The sequence below is a fragment of the Bidens hawaiensis genome, unplaced genomic scaffold (genome assembly GCF_021521415.1).
Source record: "Bidens hawaiensis isolate Kalapana, Puna unplaced genomic scaffold, B.hawaiensis_p1.1 tig00003653_1, whole genome shotgun sequence".
NCBI lineage: Eukaryota > Viridiplantae > Streptophyta > Magnoliopsida > Asterales > Asteraceae > Bidens > Bidens hawaiensis.
Window position 1 is genome coordinate 1,193,125 of NW_027491209.1, and position 25,620 is coordinate 1,218,744.

Genomic DNA, 25,620 nt, shown 5'->3' on the forward strand with positions numbered 1-25,620 from the left:
AGAAGATAGCTGATCTCCCTTCTGAGTGCGATGCAATCATCAGTCAAATGCCCAAAGTCTTCGTGGAAGGCACACCATTTTGATTTGTCTTTCCAGGCTCCTGGTCTCTCCACTTTCCTTGGCCACCTGGCTTTCTCACCTAAATCCTGCATGGCATACATTAATCCACCAATATCAACAGAAAAACAATATTCAGAGATCTTAGGATATTCTTCATCATTTTCCTCATCTACTGCATTAATCTTGGGGTTATCAGGCTTGTAGTAATGCTTTGCTCGATATGATTTTCCCGGGGATTCAAATTTCCTGTTCGTCTGATCATACTTCGGGATATCGACCTTTTTCTTGTCGTCTTCTAGCCTGATAAACCTCAGATCTCTGCTTCTTGCTTCGTCTAATGACCTGCATGGAGTCATAACAAGATCATCATAGAAAGAGGAGCCTTTTTCTAACCCCAACTTGAGAGCTTCCACTGCTGAAGCTGGGTTTAGATTCAGGATTTCCAGCGACTCCTTACTGAACCTGGTAATAAAATCTCTTAAAGATTCCCCAGGATTCTGGGTAACCCTATAAAGATTACATGTCATTTTCTCAAAAGTTCTACTGCAAGAAAACTGGTTATTAAACATGTTAACTAAATGAGAAAAAGAATTGATAGTGTTAGGAGGAATACTCAGTAGCCATTTCATGGCTGCTCCGGTTAAGGTAGACCCAAACCCTTTGCAATGACATACTTCCTTGATTTCCATAGGGATCAGATTGATCTCCATACGTTCTCTGTATTGTGCGACGTGTTCCTCAAGATCCGTTGAGCCATCATATAGTTTCATATTTGGGGTTTGAAACCGTTTTGGGATCCGCACGTCGCTAATTGACGGCACAAACCGGGATATCCTGTGACTATCAGTGGGAACTTCAGCTATGGGACGGATTACGCCGGGGATATTCGATATCATGTCCTTAAGCTTCTGTAATTCTCGGGCTAACCTCGAACTTATGCCTGCATCCTGCAAAAATACTTGATTAGCATTAAATGGAATCGTATTGAAAGAGTTACCCTGATTAACATTCTGATGAGTGGTCTGGGCATTGTAGCTCGTATTCCCAAACATGGTATTTCCAGGGTAGGTAAGCGGAGCAGTTGGAGTGTTAGCCTGCATCGGGATAAAGTCTCCCTGGTGCACATCATAGGATCCTGAGGGCTGCTGAGCGTAAGCTAATCCTGAAGATACCGCCTGCTAATAAGGACCAGCCTGATGGAGCAATCCTGAAGATCCGGACTGTTGAAACAATCCTGAGGATCCAGACTGCTGGAACAATCCTGAGGGTCCTCCCGGCTGTGACGATCCTGAGGATTCTGCATGTTGAAAAGGCCCAGCAGATGACGTATACGGGTATCCTTGAGATCCGGATAAGTGCAATCCCGCAGACCCCAAATGCTGGAAAGGTAGGGGTCTAGAGTTGTACGCCGTGGTTGGCTCTGGATGCACCAATCCTGAGGATCCTGGAGGAGTGAAATCCAGATATCTCGGGATTAGTGGTGTGAATTCTTCCGCCGGCTTATTGGCTTTCTTGACATCTTCCAATTCCCTCACGAGCATCTGGTTGGTCTTGTTCTGGCGATCCATCTTTTCCTGTAGCCGTTTGTACAGAGACAGAAGGTCGTTGTTGGACACCATGACGGGATCCTTGGGAGATGGCCTCGAACCTGAGAACACAGGAGTAGCAGGTTTCTTCTGAGCGTTGTCAGGCTTCTTCGGGATACCACCAGCAGGAGGGAGAGGCATAGGCGGCCTCTCTGAGGATTCTGAGGCTGCGGCAGAAGATCAAACAATCTTGGGTTGTGAAGACATGTTGTGGATATTGAGAGTAGGGTTTCGTTTGAGAATGAATAATGATCAAAGCACTGTTTGCCCCACGGTGGGGGCCAAATTGTTTCGGTCAAAAATTGGCAAAGCAACTTTTGATCAAATTAGTGAGTGAGGTGGAGTGCTTGTTGATAATAATATCGAACACAAAGATATGATTACAAGGGAAAAAACCCTTGATTATGATAATCTTCGTTTCGGTCAAGAGTTTACAACGTAATCTTTAGTCGAATCTCTTCGGTTAAAGATTATAAACTTAACTTTTGGTTGAATTAAGCTTGATTATTATGATCTCCGGCACAAAAAATCCCCGGACGGTGAAAACTATCACCGTCGATATTATTAATAATAAAACCGGTGATTACAAAGGTTGGAGCTGATAAGTGATCGTGAACTATGTGTTACAATGAGTACTAGTAGCTAAACAAGTGAGTTGTGTGTGACCTAACAATACTATCAGCTCATATTTATAATAAGAAGATTACAACTGTTATTCCGATTATTCCGGAAACCCTACACTATTTCTTCAACAAGTCGTTGCTGCCCACGTTCTTTGTTGACGAAGTTCAAGTATCATTCCGTTGCAATCCACGTTCTTATAAACACATTTACCACGTGCTCTTATCCGCAAAACAATCAGATAATATAGGACAATTGAATTAGTCAACGTACATTCCTCAGAATAGCAGCTCAAGTTGTTATCCTTAAATTAGACTCAATTCCGAGGATGAAAATCCGCACCCAACAGTGACAATATATTTATTTTATTCTATAATTTCGCAAGTACACAAATAGTTAAATAATGAGACAAACAACATTACATATAAATGAAAAAAATATTATTCACTGAAATAATCCTAAGGTATAACTAATTTTCTTGTCCTGGCACTTCATCATATTAACCTGCAACACGTTTAAAATAATATATTTTGTTAACAACACATGTTGATGAGTTTTCATAAGTTTTTGTGTATATAAATATATATATAAAATGTGCGATTCAACAATCATCATGCAATAAATATCCAAACATAATAAAAATGAAATCAAATAGTGTCGTTCTCTCGTTCATTTAGCCGAAGCCGTAGAAGTCGGGAAAATGAGAACCACCTTACGTAAACAATCGAAGTCGTAATGTTAGGCGGTGCAGGTACGTCCCAAAGGACCCTCCCACAATGTGTGTGCGTTTGCATTTGCGTAACTTCCACCATAAAAACAGTAAACACGTTGCAAGCAAGTTCACGTATAACCATAAACAATATGCGAGAATTATATTAACATGTATGATAAATGTGAATCGTTTTCTAAATAAATGCATAACTAACGAAATGAAAACTTGTGACATGCTACACCCCGAAAAATATTAAAAGAGTTAAAAAGGGGTTATGAAAAACTCACATGTTAAGTAAGCGAGTCGAGAGCGAAAAATGCCTTTAAGCAAGTGAACCGACAAAGTTTGGTTCAACGAACGACCTTAGATAAATAAATAAATAGGCTTAAAAAGAATTTGCGAAAAGAAAGTAATTTGGCGAGGACGTTCGGTTTATGACAAAGCAATTTATAAAGAAAAAATATATATATATATATTTTGAGTTTATTAAAAAAAGCTTTTGGTTATTTGATTTGTTAGGTTAATTTATTTTAGTCTTGGAAAAATAAGTGGGTTATAATAAATATTAATTAATTTAGATGAGTTTGATTTGTTCCAACCAAACAATTTAAGAAAACTAGTTTAACGAGTAGTTCGTTTTTTGGTCGGTCACGAACCCGGTTATTGAGTTGGGTTTGTGAGAACATAATTGGTAAAAGATGAAGTAGTATATTAAAAAATGTTTGTTCTTGATTATTAGTTTGTAAAAAAAAAAGTTGACTTTTAAACATAAAATTCATACACCGAACATAAGCGAGCCGGTTACGAAGGATGATATGTCTCCATGAATGTCGTTTGGGTTGTCATCATGGAAACAATCGTTATGCGTAATGACAAGAAATAAACATTACCCGGAGATTGTATCACAAAAGAAGAAGAAAATAATACTTCTTGAGAACTTGTCTTTTGAAAGTCAAACTTAAGACTTGAGAGAAATTGACAAGCTTGAATGATTTTTAATGTAAATTAGTTGTGCAATGAATGTAGAGAATGAGTGAGCTTTATATAGGCTCAAAATCGTTAATAACAAGGTCAAGTGAGTTAATTTGATGGCTAGTCATAAGGCTTAAAATCATGGATTTTAACTAATTGAATGTTTAAACCCATTAAATGTATTTGACTCAATTGATTAAAGAAAGATAATATAATACTTAGAATTAAATTTGTAACATCAAAAATAATAAAAAAACATTATAAACCTAAACAACATCATGAACATAAATACAAAAACAATTCACCATTTTATTAATAAATGAAGATCCGAAAGATTTTGAAATTTTAAATGGGTCGGGTTTTTGGCTTTCAAAAATGACGAATTTCATATTTACCATTGTGTTTTACGTTTTATGTTATTGTGTAATATGTATTCATCATTGTGTTTATGTATTAAATAATGTTGTTATTTTATCATTATATTTACATATTTACACAACGGTGTTACTTCACTATTACAATTTTCGTATTTCATCACTTTTGAAAAAAAAACACGATGATGAGCATAAAGACACAAAGATAGAGAGAGACGCACTGATAGACATAAGGCACAATGACAAACAAAAAGATACAATAACGTAATTTTTTAAAATTTTTATAAAGAAAAATCATACGAATATTAAAGATAAAAAAACACTTGTTACTGTGGCGATTTTTTTTTTGAAAAATGTCGTACGAAAAAGTTACAGATGTTTTAAATGATGGATGAATTGACATATGATTAGAGAAAATAGGTGTGTTTCCCTTTATGTCTTTCCTCATTTGTTACTCACTTGACAAAGAGAAATCTGCAATTTGCCTCCCTGGGTTATATCATCGGGAGATTGAATAACCACTGAAAAGAATTTGCGCATATTGCAAGCTTGTGATATTTTGGCGGGTCAGTTTATGCCCTTCTCATCAGTTGACCGTTAGTTGACTAACCAAAAAAGGTTGAAATGACCATTTTACGCCTAAGCCTATAATTAATTCTAAAACTAATATTTCAAAATCATGTAGTGGCTGGGGTTCGAACCCCCGACCTCTGGTTTAACCACAAACAAAACCTACCATTTGAACTGAACTAATGTTTGTTAAACATATACAATATGAAATATATATTCATCACTTCCTCATCATCATCTCCATATACCAAAGTATATAAATTACAGCTGCATAAACATACTAATTGATCCAAATCTGCAGAATGATTATCCTAAAACATAAAAATGAAAAGCACAACCCAAAGAAATTACAGATCACCAAACACTAGATTAATATTTTCCTATTTTTCATACCAAAAAGATTAACACCCAATAAATCCACCAATCACACAACAGAACATATGAAACAAGTAAATGCTTCAATCCAACCCATAAATTTGTTCATATAGACCATTAAACGCTTCAGTCTAACCCATAAACAAATAAACAACCCCCCCCCCCCCAAAGTCTTCTTCCCCTTTGGGGTTCCTTTAAACAATTCGTTCAAACCCCATCTCAGATTCAGTCTTCGGATCAAAACCCATCAAAATCTCACTCTCAATCCATCCAAAAACAAGTTTTTACAACCGCACTTTGATGGGTTCTGACTCTGTGAAAGCATCTCAAATCAAAAATCAGTTCTTTATCTTCATCATCATCATCATCATCTTTCTATCTTTACCATCATCATGGAGGAGCGACAGGGAGGGTGCGACGGGAGGGTGGAGGTGCGGCGGTGGTGGAGGTGCGACGAGAGGGTGGAGGTGTGGCGGTGGTGGAGGTGCGACGGGAGGGTGGAGGTGCGACGGGGAGGGTGCGACGGGAGGGTGGAGGTGCGGCGGTGGTGGAGGTGCGACGGGGAGGGTGGACGGGAGGGTGATGAGGTTGATGATGATGAAGCTTCATCAGATCTACTCATTATTATTATTATTATGTACAATGACAATTTTACCCTTCACCATTAACGGTCAACGCTTGGTCAACTGACTTTAGGAGTCAAAAAAACCCGCCCGAGAAACACAGGCGTGCAACATGCGCAAATTCTTTTTCAGTGGTTATTCCATCTCCCGACGATATAACCCAGGGAGGCAAATTGCAGATTTCTCCTTGACAAATAATAATTAACTACGACTTCCTATCTTCTTATTTTTATTACCGTTTGTAGAATAACTTAACCTCGTGTATCATAGTAAGCAAAAATGAACTTTTTGTAACATAAAGTTACTGAATATGAACTAACCAATCTATTAAGGACCAAATTTGTTCAAGTAGTCATACACAAATGATTGATTTTTATGTAGTATAAACTAACACACTACCATTTGTAAAAGCACATTAAGGGCATAAAAACATTATCATACACATGTATCATACCACTCAAAAATCAGAATGAGTTGTTTTAATATAATGTTTCCTTTTTTTCTTTTTTCTTTTGTTTTTTTTTACAAAAACTAACCTGTTAAGTGTTAACACATGAAAAGACCCATTGCGAGGTTAGTTTATCAACAAGGTATTTTGTCATCGGTAATTTTAGGTTAATAAAGAAAAAACCCGTTTGTGATATGTCTTATTCCTTTCCTTTCTCTCTCTCTTGATTATCCCAACCAACCATCGTTGCACCTCCACCCCTAGTACCTCAAAAGTCAAAACCCACTATTTCAGCCATAACAACATAAGAAGCAACATCAACTTATAGTTTTACCATTGTGAACTTTTTTTATATAAATTTGATTTAGATGCAACACTGGTTATTATTTAACAACATTTTTTTCTTTATAATTTCACCCTACTAGATGCTAAACTTGAATAAAATAAGCACTAATAGTAACTTGAATAATCACTAAATAGTTAATAGTAACTAAGTTTCGTAGTAATAAATATCATAATGCGTGCTGAAGTTGTATTGCTATTAACAAATTAGGGACGAGAGTTGACCAGATCATATAATATGGGGCCAGGGCCGGCTCCGAGAAGGAGAAAATTTTTTTGGGTCAAAGGCGAATTTTTTTTTTTGAGCCTTAAATGAAAGGAATGTTTTATTGGGTTTAAACAATTTAATTTTAAATGAGCTTATTTGGTTATGATTTGAGTTGTTTAAAAAACTTTTGTATAAAAATAAACTTAAAATGTGTCAAATAAGACTAGAACCCAACCTCTTGGTTAGATGTCATACATCTTTGCCACTAGACCAAGCTAGTGGTCATGTAATTGTGTTGAAAAATTGATTATACATATTTGTTTTCATATATATATATATATATATATTCTAATAAAAGCTGACCATTTTTGCGACTTGTCAATACCATAGCCCTCCTCACATTTTTTTCAACCAATTTTCATATATGGTCCTTATCTTTTAAGTTATTTCAATAGATGACATTAAAATTATAGGTTTATTCCAACTAAATCCATTACTACATATAATAAGTATTCTTCATATGGATTGACAAAAGACGATTAGTGAATTTTGAAGTGTTAATTTAAGTGTTTATTATGGTTTATATTCAAAATAATAAACAATAAACATTCATAATATGTGGAATGAGAGCAATGAACTTGGACTAAATCCTGATAACGTCAGCGGCTAAGGCTTAGTCTTTAATACCTAAATACATGTGATTTTAAAACTAAAAGTTTTCGGGTTGACCCGAAACCTAGAATTCGGACCCAAGAATCAATCCTAATTACTTCGGTTCAAGTTCGGGTTAGTATTTTCTTGGGTTCGAGTTTCTCAGGTCCGGTTAGTTTGGGTTCAAGTACGAGTTATTTTGGGTTGGGTTTCATGTTACGGGTAAAAGTGACAACCCTACTTTCAACGATTATAAACAAGAATCACTACCTTCACTTTATGCAACTTTAAATCTTTTAATATTCTTCTAACTCAGAATAATCACTATTATTTGAACATTGTTTTAATGTTAGTATATATTTCTCATTTTTCTGGCAATTACATTCATATGAAATAAATAAATCATTTGTTATATTTTAATTTTTAGTTTTTATGTTACTTGATTATACAATTTTTAATTGTAAATATAAAGTCAATTAAAAATTTGTCATACACAGAATATTAATGACAACAAATTTATAACTATCAATCAATTTCAAATTGTAAAGATTCTAAAGATGATTATATCATCAAAGTTCAGGTATATGGTTTTTGGGATACTTATGATTTTTTTATAAACATGAGCAAATGTTCTAATATGACATCATAATATGACATCATATTAATTAATTAAAAGCTATGATATTTTATGTGTATGAATACTTTTTATTAGTATCATGGATATATATTATCATTTATCTAGAGTTGGTATGTACTTGGAGAACCTTTTTTTGTCCCACAGACAACTATATATGGCTATGTTAAGAATTATAAGCAGTCATATATGTTACTTTGTTAAGAGTTACAAGCAGACATGAACTAAAGATTTTGATTTTTGATAATTAATGTATACCTGCTAATACAATCACAAATGTAGTGTAAAAGAAAGTTTTTACCTATTTGTAACATATTTGTGTAATCTTAGTTATGCAATTTTTGTAATTTTAATTTAATTGTAATTGTATTAACAATATATGATTAATTTGTTGACTTGATTTCACTTATTGTTCAAAGTTTAAAATTTTCAATAATTACCTGTATAATACACGGGCCTCAAACTAGTATATATATATATATAATTTCGAGCCTAGCGGGGTGTCGGGCCTATGGCCGTCGACTACCCTGCCTCCCCTCATGGCCGGCTCTGTATGGGGCTAGAGGTGCACAAAAGCGGTTAACCGGCTACCGGTTATTTTACTAACCAATTTTTATTGGCTGGAATTAACCGGTTAGACTGGTTTTTCAGGTCGGGTAGCTACCGGTTTTGACCAGTTAAAGAAACGGATCGACCGACCGATTAACCAGTTAATAACCGATAAAACCCTGATTTTTAATAAAATAATAATTAAAAAAATTGGTTAACCGTTTTATAACCGGTTTTGAAATCAATAATATAAACCAGTTACTAACAGCCGGTTAGGGTCGGTTAGTAACCAGTTAGGATTGGACCGGTTAGTAACCGGTTATATTTTCGGGTACGAATCGGTTAGGAACCGGTTAACTGGGTTCTGTGTGCACCTCCATATGGGGCTAGAGGTGCACAAATCGGGTTTTTTCTAATACCTGGGTTCGGGTCTGAACCGGTTTCGGGTATGATCGGGTATTGGAAAATCGGGTATTGACAGAAATCGGGTAGGGTTCGGGTAGGGTATTGAGGAGAAAAACTCAACCCTATGTACTCGGGTAGGGTATGATCGGGTTCGGGTATTGGAACCGGGTATGTGTCCGGGTACAACCTGGTATTAATATCCGGTTTTGAATTTGTAATTTTTTTATACATTTTTTAATTTGTTTAAAATTTAAATTTGCTTCGAAATTTATAAAAATAATTAAACTATATTACAAAAACTATAAATCCACTTAATTACAAATTATTTACTTAGTAATATATCAATCAATCAATCATGCCCAGTAAAATCCCACCGACAGCAAAGCTATAAGTAGGGTCTGGGGAGGGTGGGATGTAGGCACACCGTACCTCTATCCAAAGGAATAAAGAGGTGGCTTCCAGAGAGACCCTCGGCTCTAAGTACATGTGTATGAAGCAAAATAAAGGAAATCAAAGTTTAACAGTTATATAAAAACTACTACTAATTATAATAATATTAATAATAAGATCACAGTTTAACAGCTATATAAAAGCTAATAATAATTATAATAATAATAATAATATATGTAAGGGAAATACCATTATGGTATGTGACCTAAATAAGTTAAGTCTAAGCCCTAAGGTATTCAATTCTCTCTAAAAATCCTTAACTTTAATTCTACTTCTCCACAAATTCCTATCCTCAACCATGTCCTCGGAGAGGTTTAGGTCTATCAAATCATGCCTAATTCTCTCATCCCAAGTCAATTTGGGATGAGAGGGTTAGGCATGATTTGATAGACCTAAACCTCTCCGAGGACATTGTTGAGGATAGGAATTCGTGGAGAAGTAGAATTAAAGTTAAGGATTTTTAGAGAGAATTGAATACCTTAGGGCTTAGACTTAACTTATTTAGGTCACATACTTAGTAATATGCATTTTACAAAAAACTTAACCATAAAATTTGTGAAATAAACATAAAAATATACTATAAAAACTCATGTATTATTTCGGGTATTAGAAAATTAGTATCGGGTATCAGGTATAACCGGGTATCGGGTATAGGGTATGACCGGGTCCGGGTATTGACCTCAAAATGCATACCCTATCCATACCCTACAGGTAGGGTCGGTTCCGGTTTCGAGTATAGAATACCCGGGTATATAAAAAACCGGTTTCGGGTGTGGGTTTTTTTGTGCACCTCTATATGGGGCTATGTCTTTTACCAATTAGCCCACTACTATTAGGTTCTTGGGCCAATGTTGATCAAATAACATCTTGGGCCAAATTTGATCAAATAACATGGGCTAAGTAAGAGATCAATTAGTTTTACTCATAAAACCCCATATGTTTTGGGCCAAGTTTTGCAATCAATACCACCATGCAGTGTAGATCATCATTTTCTTTTTTCCTACAATATATAAAGTTATAAACAGTTCAAAATGTTCAATCCGTATAAACGAATTATGATACTTTGATATTTACATTATACAATCATATACCATCATATAAAACCTATATAAATAAAGTAAAATAAAATACAACATTCAAATGAAACAATGACAAAGGAGTGAAGCTTATTATTGTTCATTGAACAGCAATATACAAGTTATTGAGCTTTTGGATACATAACTTCACCTTATACTCTAAATAATACATGTTACACATTTAACTTTTTATTAATATTACTTTTCACACCTTATACTCTAAATAATATATGTTACACATTTAACTCTAAATAATATATGTTACATAACTTCACCTTATACTCTAAATAATACTATATGTTACACATTTAACTTTTTATTAATTTTACTTTTCACTATTACCTTGCGCACCTTAATTTTACTTTTTATTAATTTTACTTTTCACTATTACTTTTTATTAATTTTACTTTTCTTAAAGAAAGTAACTACATGGTTGTTTAATTGTTTCTCAAAATTCTAATATAAACTTTATTGAAAACAAGTATTTATTAATAAAGAATTGTTGTAATGTAAACCATTTTTGCAAGTGCTTTAATTGATTGGTCATATTGTAACAAATGGGTCAACGTTAACGAGGTTTATTTTTTTTCTTCCTCAAAATGAAGTATTTATATTTTAAACGACTTTCACACGCGATATATCAAATTGCATATGTACATGTATCTCACCGCATCATCGCACGTGAAGTGCTTACTTGTTAAAAACAATTTTAAAATGGAACCAAATGATATTATTTTGATGGCAAAATAAATTGGTTGATAAATTGATACATGTTATATTATGTTGTTTTCATTACTCCATATTTATTTTGAAGGTGCACGATATACTAAAATGACTTCTATAAGCAACCCTCTATAGCTATTTTCATCTAATTTTCACAAAATTACATATAATAAAAAGAATTTGACTCAGGAGAATGGTACCTGCTAATGTTGTTCATGGTCGTCTGTCAACAATGACAGCCCCTCATGATACCCTTAGGCTTGACAAGTGTGATCTTGCTATGCAATAATGTCACTATCATTTACTTATTTATACAAACGTTACTAACTTACCATGTTAATATGAGTCACGGGCCTAGTGCTTATTAGTATTGTTAGGTCTAAGTCATGGGAGTCTCAGTCAACCCTATTTGCATGCCGGACCCAACTCACGACCTCACGGGTCCATTTCTTCATTTCTTTTGCATGTGACGCGGAGCATGTTGTTTCTCTATGTAAGCCGTTCGTTTTGTGTGAGATGTTTAGGAGAGATAAGAGCAAATCAAGACCAGGCGTGAATTATTTAGATGTGACCATAAAGACATAACACAGGAAAAAGCAGGTTACTTTTGTGATTTTCCCTTATAAATCACCTTCAAAGTGTTTAAAGCCAGATCGTATATGATTGAATGATTAAATTGATTCTCATGTTATTTATCACTAATATGGTCTCCTATTAATGATGGAAAAAAAACAACCGTGAGGTCGGGCATGCAAATAGGGTTGACTGAGTTTTCCATAACTTAGACCTAACAATACTAATGACAATTTTTTTATGTTTCCATCTTCAACTCCAATGGCAAGCAATTATGTTTCCATCTTCAACCCACACATGTAAATACGTTGATGATCTACATGAATTATACATACGTGCATTTCTTTTTAGTTTTTATGTTAAGGGAAAACTAATTTAAAAAAGAAACAAAACAACTGCTCTCGTTGAGAGTCGAACTCAAGACCTCCCGCTTACTAAACGGGTGCTCTAACCAACTGAGCTACGAGAGCTTTGTTATTCAGTTAGACAAATTATTTATATTTAGATAAATTTCTTTTAAGAGATTAAAGTGGACATTACCCTCCAGTCTCCACATGATTTAGTAGGCCTAATGGGCCTGCAGCAATGCCCCAATTACGCCTCTGCATCCAAAACCCCAACACATCTCGTGAAAGCAATTATTACTTGTATTGTACAATCAACGTCGTATGGCTCTACCAAATTTCTTCGTATTAATAATAACCATAGGATGTATGGATGTGATAAAATGGATGCATTTTTCATGAGTAAAAAGTCATTGTTTTATACACTTCGGTTTTGATAAAAGTACAAACCGACATGTTCAGTGTTCCAATTTCAGTTCGGTTAATATGTTTTTCTCTATCACCTCTAGCATAATTATTAGTTTATCATAAGTTTGACGGGTAGTTAATATATAAACATAAACAGCTTATGAGATTTAATACATTTTTGTTGGCAATAATCTTTTTTCACTTTTTGTAACATCCCATTTTTGGGAATATTTTATTTTTATAAATATATGTATAAATTAAAAGCTTAAATGACAATGTGTTACTTAAATGGTTAATACTTGGTTAAGTTTGTGTTTATTAATTTAACAGTGAGTGTTAGAGATTGTTATACATGGCATTATGGCAAAATAATGAGATGTCGTGGACTTGGCGGTGGAGTAGGAGACTGAACTAAAACACTCTTAATTTGGATTTTGATAAGTGCTAGGAGATCAATGGTGTCTAAGATGGAAATGAAAACGAAAATGGATCCAGATTGCTGGTTATGGAGAAATGGAGATGATACGGTTTCTGCATATATGGTTAGAAACGGAGCTAGACGATGTGAATCATCAACTGGCAGAAGGTAACTTTTGGATGAAATGTATCTCGTTAAAGGAGAATTGCTTTATTTAAAGATTACTCCTAGATCGCGTTGCTACAAAGTTAACCTTGTCGGTAAGAGGTATTAATGTTGGAGACGATAAGTGTGTACTTTCTGGCATATTTCCAGAATCAAATGTTCATCTCATGGTCCAATGTCAGGTAGCTAAATGAATTTGGTCTATTATTCATAAGTGGTTTAAATTATCGGGACCATCCTGTTTTGATTCGGTTAAAGATGTTTTGGAATATCCAAGCAAACAAAAGACAAATAAAATGGAGAGTGAGGTGACTCAAGCTAACTCACTAGTAACACGTTGGTTGATTTGAAGAGCTAAAAACGAAAAGATTTTCAATAACAAGGCTGTATCGTGGAGCAAGTTGGTGAATGATATAAAAGCGACTTCTTTCCTATGGGTGAGCAATCGAAATTGAAGAATAAAGATTGATTCGGATGATTGGTGCTTGTTTAATTTTGTTAACTTTCCTTTGTAGTTTGTTTGGTTGGCTCTTTTTTCATTGTATGTTCGGGCTTTTACGCTTGCAATCCGCCCCTTTGTTTTTCTTTAGTCATATTGGCTTTTCAAGAAAATATATTAATTCAGGTTTAGAACTTGGGGGGCTAATGTTGTCATGTAAGCATTCCCAACTTAATGACTAATCAAAAGGGGTCAAATGAAGAGTAAACCCTTTTATTTATGTCAACATACAATGTGGTGCGCATATGGAGTGTGAGGAGGAGGGTGATCGATGGTATGAAATTCATCAAGTTGAAGGTTAATGATTTAAAGCTAATCGTACGCTGCTTCTAACCTAAAACCTTAGTATATTTGAATGATGATGAATGCATGAGCACCAACTGGACATAAACGTTCATATTGGATGGAACTAATCTAGTTGATACATCATCATCATCATCATCGTACTTAGTATATCCCACCAATAGCAAAGCTATGTTAGGGTCTGAGGAGGGTAAGATGTAGACAGCCTTACCTCTACCCCATAGGGATAGAGAGGCTGCTTTCGGTGAGACCCCCGGCTCGATAGCAGTTTTGCATCAAGCCTTGGACATAAAGCACATGGCACTCAATCATCGAGATACCGGCTGATTGGTGCATGTACCCTCGTCTTTTGGCTATCATGTATCTAGTTGATACATGATAGGTTTAATGTTGCAGAATTCTCTAAAACACATAGTTGACAATAAAATTTAAAGGTTTGTTGGATTTAAATAATCTCAACTATTAAATATTTGTAATAACCAATCTCAACTAATGAAATGTTTGTCTTTGGTCCCACATTTTAACATATTTTCCACCAACGGACCCTAACTAATAGAATTCTAGAGTCGTTAGTGGTCAAAAAAACTCTGTATTATTATTTTTTGGTTTTATATATCTTTGTTGTTTTTATTTATTGCTTTATTAATGTATTCTTCAAGTTGTTTTTTCCGATTAAGGGTGTTTTAAAATTTGAGTTGGATTTATTATCGATACTGGTATATATCGATGCTGCTAGCTCACATTCAGTTTGGTTCGTCACTCGGCACAACACTCGAACCACTTATGAATATCAAAAATACTTTTTTTTAAACAGCTTTGTTTCAAAAAAAAAAACTTGAGCTCGTTAAATCTTTTGAAAAAGTTGAACACACAATTGTGTTTAATTTTTTATCTAGACATTTGGCATAAATTTTGTTGATACAGAATTGTTTTCAAAATAAAATATCTTTTTAAAAAGTTTGTCGAGTATTGATACCGTACTAAAACCGATGGCGAACCAAACCAAAAATGACCAAACAACGTCAACAATACTAGTATCGATTTTACATCGGTTCAAATTTTAAATACCCTAAATTAAAAAAAACAATAACAAAGGAATTAATAAAACAACGATATTGTAAAACTTTCTTTTCAATAGTTTCGTTACATATTACATACAAAAAATAATATAAAAAAAGATTTCAACAAAATAAAATAATGTATTTTGAAGTAAATGGGATGAATTAATTCACTCTTTTAAATATAGAGAATATTTTTTTAAAATTACTTTTACCCAATAAAATTAGAAATCTTTAAATACTATTAAAGCAATACAATGTTGACACATGGTCTTCTTCTAGGCTGTCCACATATGCAATCCAGTCACCATATTTCCATTCTCATGTGCTCTAATATTATGTCATGTGTCATGTTGACCAAACACCAAAAAAACTTATTTAAACCTTAATATTTTCCATAAAAATCATTTTAATCTCTCTCTCTCTCTCTCGACTTACTAACCCCACCATCTTATATATTCCGGTAATGTAGATCGGGATTAATCGTTTTCTGGTAAGGTTATATATTATGCTCTAATGGCCAACAATGTTATTTGATTTTCCAGCAAGGTAATATCTTTTTCCGGTAAAGTTTTCCGATATGGTTTTATATTTATTTTAATTGTTATATGATTTTGTAATAATCTCTTTAGGTTGTATATCAAAATCCAAGATTGAACTGATATTTTGAAGTTATTACGGTTTTCCGGTAAGATTTTTGTTTTCCGTTTTTGTTTGTATTTAATCTCTCTCTCTAACTCCACCATCTTCTATATTCCGATAATGTGGATCGAGATTAATCGTTTCCTGGTAAGGTTATATATTATACTTTAATGGCCAACAATGTTATATGATTTTCCGGCAATGTTATATCTTTTTCCGGCAACATCATATTTTCTTCCGGTTATTGTAGATCTAACCTTTTTATCTTTATTTTCATTGTTAACTGATTTTTTTTTAAAATCAGTTTAGGTTCTAAATAAAAAACGGCGATTAAGCTAATATTTATACGTTTTTACGTTTTTCCGGTAAGTTTTTCGGTTCATGTGTTATACCTATAACAATGGTTGTTTTGTATTTATTTGAAGTTTTATATTTTTCCTGTATTTTTCTTTTATATGTTGTTCTTCTAGGTTCTACATAAAAAGTTTCATCCATGGACATTATCATTAGTCTTTTTTCGGTAAGGCCAATAATAAATTGTAAATCAGTGGTTTAACATTCCATAACATGTAGCATTACCGCGATTAATTTTTTTATTTCTAAAACGATTACAATTTCGAATTTTAAATTCCAAATTTAAGTTAAATTTGAAATTTGTAAATGGTAATTCAATATTCCATAATGTATAAACTTATCATCATTACAATTTATTATTTTCTAAAACGATTTGATTTAAAAAGTTTAAATTTCCAAATTTAAATTAAAGTTGATTTTTTTATTTAATTGTTGGTCAAACGTTTATATTGGTGAGTTAAACGATTTGTTTTAAAAAGTTTAAATTTCCAAACGATTTGATTTAAAAAGTTTAAATTTCCAAATTTAAATTAAAGTCGATTTTTTTATTTAATTGTTGGTCAAACGTTTAAGTTGGTAAGTTAAACGATTTGATTTAAAAAGTTTAAAATTCCAAATTTAAATTAAAGTTGATTTTTTTATTTAATTGATGGTCAAACGTTTAAGTTGGACAAACATTTTTAAATTGTCTGGTCAAACATTAAAGTTGAATTTAACTTTTAGTTGAACTTTTTAAATGGCTGATTAAACAAACATTCATAATGTCTAAAATTACCATCACTAAAATTTACTATTTCTAAAACGATGTAATTTAAAATTTATAAATTTTTAAATTTAAATTGAAGTTGAATTTTATGAATTACTGGGTAAATATTTCATAACATGTAACATTACCACGATTAAAATTTATTATTTGTAAAACGAATATTAATATTTAATTTTCTCATTTCAGGTTATGTTCCCAACTTGATATCGCTAATTTCATGGGTTGAAGGTTTGGTGATAAGATATCTTATTTTTTGTTTAATAGTGATGTATATTTTTGTTATTATTCATGTATTTATGTATTTTTCACAATTCATGTAATTTATTGATTTTTATATAATCAATCATATATAGTTGTTGGTTTTGTCTATTTAATATATTTTAATCAGAACCGATGTATTACAAAAAAATTTTATTTTTGTATCTTATATTTATCTATTTATTAATGATGACCTCTATATGTTATAATAATTATTATAATTTTAGTAATTTTGTTATTATTAATTTATTATATTTTCTAATTAGTTGTTACATCTTATTTTGACAGAAATAATAACATTTACTCCTTACCATTTTTATATTTCAATATATTTGACTTAAAACATTATTATTTTATTATATTGTACGATACATTATATTTTCTATATATAACCAATTACATTATAGATGGTTAAAAGTTTTCATGAGTTTAATTACAAGATATTTAAACTTCTTTTAAATTCGAAAATTGACCAATATTTCAACAAATTTTTAAAGGTTTTAATACTCTCCTTAATTTTAAACTCATTTCAAAATCTTTCCATAATTTTTTTAGGTTTTCAAATTAACCGAATTAATTTGACTTTCCTTATTTGTTAAAAAAACCGAATTAATAAGTTATAATTTAAGTATCCCATTAATACAATTTATTGAGTTTGACTATCCTTATTTGTTTACAAATAAGGATAGTCAAACTCAATAAATTGTATTAATGGTTTTAATACAATTTAATTAACATATTTAAACTCCTTTTAAATTCGGAATTTGACCAATATTTCAACAAAGTTTTAAAAGTTTTAATACTCTCCATAATTTTAAACTCATTTCAAAATCTTTTCATAATTTTTTGAAGTTTTCAAATTAACCGATTTGATTTTCATTTTTGTAATTATTTCTAAATTAATTAGTTATATTTTTTCACCTTTAATTATTTTCAAAGTCAACATAAAATTTTTTAATCTTTCCAAAGTTATTTAAAAATTCATTTATTGTAAAATGTTTTCAAGTTTTCCAATTTTAACAAAATATTAATGTCATTGATTTAAAATTTTGTTGCAAGATTGGTCAAAAATCAAACAAAATTTCATAATTTTTTAAAGTTGACTAATTCCAATTTTTTTATATTTTGTAACTATTTTGAAAATATTTCAAAACAATTTGTTTTAGAAGAGTATAAAATTTGTTAGGTATAAAATGACGCCCAAAAAAGGTTTTTATTGATATATCTTTTTGGTTTAATGGTTTAAGTTAAAGATATTTTATGTTGTCATTTTACTTTGTTTGTTGTTGTATGTTATCTTGTTTAAATAAAAACAAAAATTTAATAAAAACAACTTTATTAATGTTCAAATGTTACTCATTATTAAATATGTTTTTATGGTATATTTAATTGGATGCTATTGTTTTATTATATTTTCCAGGTGGTGAATCAAAATGAGTTTCTTTTGATAGAATGTTTGAAGAAGTTGATGGTGGTTTAATATGAAAGTACATTATGTGTTTTGTTGATATTTTTTGGTTGTTCGATGTACATTAACTTATTGTAACTTTTAACTTTTAAGATCTTGACAATGTAAACGGTTAACGTTTTGGTTCGAAAGTTTGAAGAAGTATTGTGTTGTTTGAATTTGTTGTTTAAATTTATTATATTTGTTATGTTCGAATTAACTTCCTGTAATTTGGAAGTTTTAATATTAAGACAACATAAATCTATTACTTTTTGGTTGGTATGGTGATATGTTAAGTTTCAATATAAATGTATCAAGTTTTAATAGTTAAAAAATATTATGTTTGTTTAAATTGATGTTTAAGTTGATTATATTTAGTGACAAGTTATTTCACCCGCGTGTCACGCGGACATTTACCCTAGTGAGAAAATATAAGTTTACATAAAAAGACCTATTTGGTACATATTTCAAAAACTTCCTATTTTAGTAAATATTATTTCCCCAAACACCATTTGGGTAAAAAAAAAGTTGGTTTTTTAGAACGGTGAAATTATGTTATTTGCGGACTTGAATCCAAAACCTCATAAACCCTAAATGTTTTAAAGGTTTTGCATTTTTTTAATTAACCATCAATCCCATTGATCTCTCCAACAGTAAGATGATGGGTTAAAATAATTACAAAAGTAAGGTTAGTTGTTTTTTTTCTTTTTGTAAAAAAATCATTTAGGATTGTTGAGATTATAGTTTTAATCAATTAGGAGTGTCCACATAAATGATCGAAATTAAGAAAATTGTTTGAGAGTTATTCAATTTCCATCTTCATTTTGTTTTGTCAAATTTATTTTGTTATTTGAGTTATATCGATTTAATCTTAGTTCTAACATGATATAAGACTTAATTATGTATGCTTGTTAGTACTTGTTTTTAAAATTATGTTACGTATTCCGTAAGCCCTTTCAACTAACGCCTTCAACATCTAAACAAGACACTTATTTTAATATTTTTTTATAAATATAATATAATATATAATAGTCGTCATTGGTTAAAGACTTTTTTTTTTGAACAGCGAATTTCAATAAAAAGCTAGCAAGGCGCTAGAAACCGAACAACGAAACAAACTTACATATATAAATTACACCAATCAGTCCAAGCCAAATTTTTAAACGAAGAAGAACGATTTTTAATCCAAAGGAAACCCAAAGATTTTATGTCCTCCACCGTTTTAGAAAATATAGCCGGCTTGTTTTGAAAGATGACTTCGTTGCGGGTCTTCCATATGCTCCAACAGGCCGTGAGGATGATCCCGTATAACGCCTTGTTTTTCTTGTTCCCCAAATTGGTAGATTCATGAATAGTGAGCAAATCTCGGACCGAGAAGACGAAGATCGGAGGAATATTACACCAATTGCTAACAAATTGCCAAACTAAAGTAGCAAAATAACATTAGGTGAAAAGATGCTCGCTCGTTTCCTCATATTCTTCACAAAGACAGCAGGTTTTCGGGCCCACGTCTACATTTCGATTTGAAAGGGCCACCCGAGTTGAGAGTCTATCCATTTCCGCTTTCCAAGCATGTATATTGACCTTGATAGGGACCAAATTATTCCATTTCATAATAAATGGGATAGACGAATTAGAGGATTTGAATAAAAGTTGTTTCATGGCAGCCACCGTGAAGGAACCCGCTGAACCGTTTTGCCAAACCCAAGTATCTGGAGTAAGCTTAGGAGAGACAGATTGAAGCATATTTAAGCAAATCGAAAGATCATTCAACTCGTTTTGATTCAAACTTGGCCGTTTCCACCTCCATTTCCAAACTGTGTTTCCTTCAACCATCTCGAAACGAGACTGCACTAGACACGCTTCATGTTTTTCGATCAAAAACAGGTTGGGAAAGGCTTCTCTTAAGGGGACTTGCGCAACCCAAGGATCGATCCAAAATCTAATTTTATCTCCCGAGCCTAAAACACCTTTGATGAGATTGGCTAAGTTGAGGTTGGAAAAAGCAAGTTTGTTTTCCATTTTAGCAATAGTTTTCCAAGTTTCGGGATGATTATTTGAATGAGGGAGAATAAGCCAAGATCTATTAGAAGAATGTAACGACATCCCACCTTTCTCCATAGAGTAAGCGGTTCGGTCTTAAATCTCCACCACCATTTAGTTAGAAGGGCTATATTAGCATCTCTAAGTGGGGTTAGACCCAAACCTCCTGCCTCTTTGGGGGAAGTAACCCGGTTCCAACTAACCCAACAAATTTTCTTTTTATCTTCATTCCCTCCCCAAAAGAAATTTCTTCTTTTCGCTTCTAATTGATCAATAATCTTACACGGAGCTTTGAAAAGGGAAAAGAAATACGTGGGAATGGTTTCCATTACCGATTTGAGAAGCTGTAGGTTCCTGAACGCGGATCGTACACGGGAAATCTCTAACAACGCAGGTGCGGAATCCCTGCGTATATAGGTACGAGTGTAGATATTGTAGAGATTGAATACACGAACAATGAACACGAGCTATAAGGTAAACACGTTATATTGAATAACTAAACACGTGACAGTAAGTCACTGTTACAGAGAACAAAACGAAACAAAGCGTAACCAAAAACCCTAACTCACGTCCTCTTCTGTTTCTGCTGAAACAGTGTATTTAAACACGACAACTTCGCCACTGGCGAAGTTGTCAGTAACCTCGCTAAATCAGCAAGTTCGCCATAGCGAACTTGCTGATAACTTCGCTAGTTTACAAAACAAAACATAAACAAACCATTAACTATATTACAGACTCGATAACAAATACTAGACTATGAACTACTGACAAACATGTACCAACAGACTCCCCCTTGGCAGTAGCTTCATATCTTGATCTCTGAGTCTTGTAATCTTGCACTTTCACGCGTGCGCCCCTTCTCTCACACAAACCGACACAACTCCTTGATATTTCCTCGCTTGATCCTTCCAAGCAGGAATGTAGAAGATCTTCTTGTTGTTCAGCACTTCCAGATCAGCCTGCGATAGATTAACAAGATGCATCGGGTCATAAACCCGAAGAACTTCTTGTTCGTCCTCATCTTCCATAACCGCCTCAGCTGTCTCGCAATCCACATACCACCATTTCAGATCTGTTAGGACATTCTTGGGCATGACTCTCATTGGTACTTCCTTCAGATGTCGGACTGGTTTATACTTCATAACCATCCATGGTTTTCCGTCAGCCCTCATTCCCCTATCTTTATCTTCTATCAATCTTCCTTTCTGAGGCTTTAGCAGTTCAAACTTTTTGTCTTTGATGGCTTCTTTCCAGACGATCTTTTCAATAATTCTCGCCATATTATCGTTACTTCTGTTAATTAGCCCCAGTCTTGCTAACTCTTTCACCTCGCATTCCGGTAGGGAGTTTAGAGATCTCAATAATCTTTTAAAGTATTGAATGCCGTCGTACCTTTTGATCACAAATAATTTCAACTCTTTGTCGTACAACCAGCATATAATACCTTTCTTCGACTCTGCATAGCCCTTTATATTATACGTCTTTCTAAACATTGTTGGCACTGCAGGCTTCTTAGTTTTAACAAACCATTGAGCACACCCTTCTTTCCAATTTGGTTGCTCCTCCCATACCGTATCATCTACCACATTCTCATCTCCCAAATCTGCTCTTTCAACAGCTGGAATCTCATGTTCCACTGCGTCATCCACGATCTCTCCTTCTTCCAACACATTCACCACATCAATATTTTCTCCAATCCTTTCAATTTCCTCCACGGGCAACACATCATCGTCATCATCATTCACAAAGTCATCAACCTCCTCCTCATCTAACTCCTTCAAAGCATCGATGACGTCTTCAACATCAGCATCGTCATCAACATCCACAACATCATCACCCGCTGCATCAGTTGACTCCCCCTCAGCTGTGGAAGCCCCAAGATCCTGAGAGGTTCTTGGCAGCTCACCACCTGCACCCGAAGGTGCGTTGGGATCATCGTCATGATCTTGTCGTCTCTTTGTCCTCAACTCATCGCCCCTGCAAGTCGTCTCCCCCTGAGATGCCAAGAATTCCTTGAAGGCATCGATAGTTCGTCCGTGTTCTACCAGGAGGGCGGCTTGGATTTGATTGGCTTCCACCAGGCGGTCAATGGTCTTCGATTGTTCAGCAACAATACGCTCCAGCGAAGCAATCCGTTCAGAGTCTGAAGCAGGCGATGGAGTTGGTGGAAAAGTAGCAGCTGAAGTGACCGCAGGTGGTACACTAGGTAACCCTGCAGTTGTTGTAATTGTTGAGTCGACGAAGCGTGCAACTACCACCGGGGGATCAACCAGTTGGGGTGGTAGCGACACAACTGCTGGTGCCGACGCCTCGACCGTAGTAACCTGTGCAGTAGTAGGCAATAGAGACATACCTGACAAGGCAGGCGGAGCAAATCGTACGAACCTTGAAGTCTCCCCCGCTCCAGTGGCCATACCTTGTTGTTCTCGACGTGAGCGTTTCAGCACAAGTCGGACTGCCTCTTCCTCATCTTCATCATCTTCATCCTCATCCACAGCCCTCGGCCGCTTACCCGATATCCTCTCCCGAGTCACCAACAACCGTCTGGCCTCAGCAAATGTTTCATCCAGCTCGGTTTCAGCTACCGAAGTAGCCGCTGAGGTAGTACCCAAAATCTGAGAACCCGAGAGATCCATATCGAACAGACCGTGTCCACTGAAGGCAGCATCCAGATCAATGTTTGCAGCAGCAGACACAGCCTGCGATGAAGTAGCTGGCACAGCAGCAGAAGTGACAACAGGCGCAGCTGATACAGCATGAGGTGCTGCCGCCTGATGTGGTTGGGGATCCCTGAACTCGTCCCCTCCTGCAGGAACATACTCCGGGTTAATGAGATACCCGAACAGTGGAGTATGCCTTGGACGGCGTTCAGGGTTGCTTCGAGTGCTCGACGTTCTGCACTGAGCAAAGATACGTTTTGTTACGCACTCAACGTATCTGATAGGGCGCCGTTGCGGTAGAGACGGAGCGACATGATTAATAATCATTTGAAGAAATCGCGGATACATGATAAATCGTTCTCGCGCCGTCGCCCGTCTCTGACGATCAATCTCATAGAAAATCATCTGACTAAAAGAGTAACGACGATTGTAAGTCAGGGCCGTCATGGCAGATTGCATCGTCGCACCCATCCCGTCTGTTCCTGCTTTCCTGCCGGACATGCACACAATTAACACGTGCATCAGAAAACGCCATTGGTCCAGCAGAAAGCCTTTCCTCCTCTGCGAGTCCCCCAGCGGACCCGAATAACCCATTCTCAAGTATGCTCCGTCACGGAAAGGAGCTACGAACTCCGTTGGGTCGTCTCGTGTCTCATTGCCGAACTGCAGAGCCAACCGAATGTCTTCCGAAGAAAACTGTATGTTTTGACCATTGACGGTTGCTCGCATCACCGGAGGCTCAGGTCTGCAATCATAATACACCGTCTGCCAGAAATCTTGTATGTTAGGCAGAGATATGGGTAGTGTATTAGTGATCGCGTGAAACACCCTTGATCTCTGGAGAAATGTGATAATCTCCCTGTAGTCGTCAACGCCTCGTGCGTCAGGATCCAAAGTAATGTATTGGTTATGAGCTGGAAAGAATTGTCGTTGCTCATCACCATCATCACCACCAGTTCCTCCAACTGCAGCCATATCTGCACAAAACAAATCAAGTTAGAGACGTTTTACGTAACTCACAAGTTCGCAGTGTAGCAAGTGCGAAGTTGTGATGTAAAATACACAGGCGAAATTAAAGTTGAGGCGAAGTTGGGGACAACTTCACTTCATCAGTAAATTCGTCTACAAAACAGTTAAAAGAAACGGATATAGGCGAAGTTAAGGATAACTTCGCCAAGGCGAAGTTACAGTTAAGTTCGCCAAGGCGAAGTAGTGGATAACTTCGCCAAGGCGAAGTTGATGATAACTTCGCCACGGCGAAGTTGTGGTTAACTTCGCCCAGGCGAAGTTGTGGATAACTTCGCCCTAGGCGAACTTAAGCGTCTGGCGAAGTTGAGATTAACTTCGCCAAAACCATAACTTCGCCTGAAACAGAAACGGCGACTGTTCGGATTCGGAGGTCGAAATCCGATGTTTTCGGACCGATTAAACGATATACACAAGAAGAACATCATATTTCAATGGTGTATGGACGTAAAGGTCGTCCATGAACACGTAACGTGAGGTCGAAAACCTTGGTTTCGAGGGTTCTTCGAGTGTTCGACGACCCGAGGTCTCGAACCGGATAAAATTATAAAGAGAATGAAAGGATGTTTTGACAACACATACCACAAGTAAAGTAGAAAACACAGGAACACAAGATCGAAATCGAAATTGAAAACTAAGATCGCCGGAAAAATTTAAGGGTTAAGTTCGCCGGAAAAAAAAAGTTAATAAAAAATTTTACTGTAGAAAACCCCTTTTATAGGGCTGAGTTGGTTCAGGCGAAGTTATTCTTAACTTCGCCTAAGCGAAGTTAAGTACAACTTCGCCGATTCAACAACTTCGCCCGATAATTACAAAAACAGCCCTTTCAGTTTGAAAAAACTTGAATATATCTTATAAGTTACCAAAAAGAGTTAAACAAAAATGATCAAGACCCAGTAACCAACAATAAAAATATAACAACAAAAACAGAAAATACTTATAAAATTTTAACGAAATAAGGGATCAAATTTCAGTCTAGTCAGGGACCACTCCGTTTTAGAAAAGATCCGAACAGGAATCATACTAACTATGTGACTGTCACTTGGATCCGTGTTTGGCTGTATTATGACATAGAGAAACAGGTTGTAAGCATGTAATAACTTAAATGGTTTTCATTGTTTCTGTGATACGGATTAAGGTTCAGTTAAGCTCAAAAATTTAAGTTGGCAACAATTCAGAGGTAATGATGCCTTCTATCTATTCTCAAAGCGTATTTGGCTATACCCAAGTCACCCCGAATTGACTTCGACCCATAGTGTCTGATTAACTTGTAGATA

At 34.6% G+C, this 25,620-nt stretch overlaps 1 long non-coding RNA gene and 1 other non-coding gene across 2 annotated transcripts; one reads left to right on the top strand and one right to left on the bottom strand.

Annotated features, from left to right (window-relative positions):
• Window positions 1–5,466: 5,466 nt before the first annotated feature.
• Window positions 5,467–5,907, top strand: LOC143624031 (uncharacterized). The gene is made up of 3 exons (XR_013152022.1): window positions 5,467–5,718; window positions 5,755–5,773; window positions 5,824–5,907. It is a non-coding gene; the product is annotated as an uncharacterized LOC143624031 (long non-coding RNA).
• Window positions 5,908–12,348: 6,441 nt separating this feature from the next.
• On the bottom strand, window positions 12,349–12,422 carry TRNAT-AGU (transfer RNA threonine (anticodon AGU)). The gene has a single exon. It is a non-coding gene; the product is annotated as a tRNA-Thr (tRNA).
• Between the last annotated feature and the right edge of the window lie 13,198 nt (window positions 12,423–25,620).